Source organism: Suncus etruscus, chromosome 1, assembly GCF_024139225.1.
Source record: "Suncus etruscus isolate mSunEtr1 chromosome 1, mSunEtr1.pri.cur, whole genome shotgun sequence".
In the NCBI taxonomy this organism is placed as follows: domain Eukaryota; kingdom Metazoa; phylum Chordata; class Mammalia; order Eulipotyphla; family Soricidae; genus Suncus; species Suncus etruscus.
In genome coordinates, this window is record NC_064848.1 from 57226866 (window position 1) to 57227952 (window position 1087).

General features: G+C 38.0%; 1 pseudogene; it reads left to right on the forward strand.

Annotated features, from left to right (window-relative positions):
- Window positions 1–227: 227 nt before the first annotated feature.
- On the forward strand, window positions 228–866 carry LOC126005634 (signal recognition particle 14 kDa protein-like; annotated as a pseudogene).
- Window positions 867–1087: the final 221 nt, after the last annotated feature.

Consider the following 1087-nt stretch of genomic DNA (forward strand, 5'->3'; position numbering starts at 1 on the left):
AACATACCAAGCAAAGTCATGAGCATTCACAGCTATTTGACACAGATTAAAAGAATGAAATCATCTATAAATGGAAGGTAATATAGGGAATCAGATTGCCTTTATTATCATTTTAAATACTTTTTATTATTTATTATTGTCTTTATTTATCAGATATTTTCATTTATAGCTTGTTTATCATTGCTAATTAAAAGAAACTTAACACTTCTGGCAGCGGCCTGCGCGGCCCGAGAGAGAGCCTGCGCGCCGCCATGGTGCTGTTGAAGAGTGAGCAGTTCCTGACGGAGCTGACCAGGCTCTTCCAGAAGTGCCGGCTGACGGGCAGCGTATTCATCACCCTCAAGAAGTACGACGGTCGCACCAAGCCCATTCCCAGATAGGGATCTGTGGAAGGGTTTGAGCCCGCTGACAACAAGTGTCTGCTAAGAGCCACGACGGGAAGAGGAAGATCAGCATGGTGGTGAGCTCCAAAGAAGTGAATAAGTTTCAGATGGCTTACTCAAATCTGTTGAAAGCTAACATGGATGGCCTGAAGAAGAGGGACAAAAAGAACAAGAGTAAGAAGAGAAAAGCAGCACAGTGAAGTACAGACAATCTCCTTCCTCCAGCCATGAAGATGCTTTTTTTTTTTTTTTAATTTCTCCCACGTAGCTAGATATCTGGTTCCCCTGCTTCCCTGCAATAACTGTTTTCATGTGAGATGACATCATTTTGGATAGAAGAACTATATTTACAGGGTAGTTGTAAGAGTCCAGTTTATTTTAGGTTGCCAACTGGTCTGTATCCCATTGTTGTAAATGTCGGAATTACAGTTTAAGGTCTCTCAAGTCATGTGTGTGAACAGCAGTCTATTATTAAACTCATATATTATCAGTAAAAGAAAAAGAAAAAAAATAGAAACTAACATATATGTCTTGGTGTCTTATTGTTGGATGGACTGTGGAAATTATGCAATTTTTGTACCTATTGATATCATTGCTAATATTTTTGTAGACAAAGATTTACTATGCCACTTGCAGTACCCAGTTTTATATAATTTATTTTACTTTATTTTTATAAATTTATATGATTTATTTTGTTTGTGAGC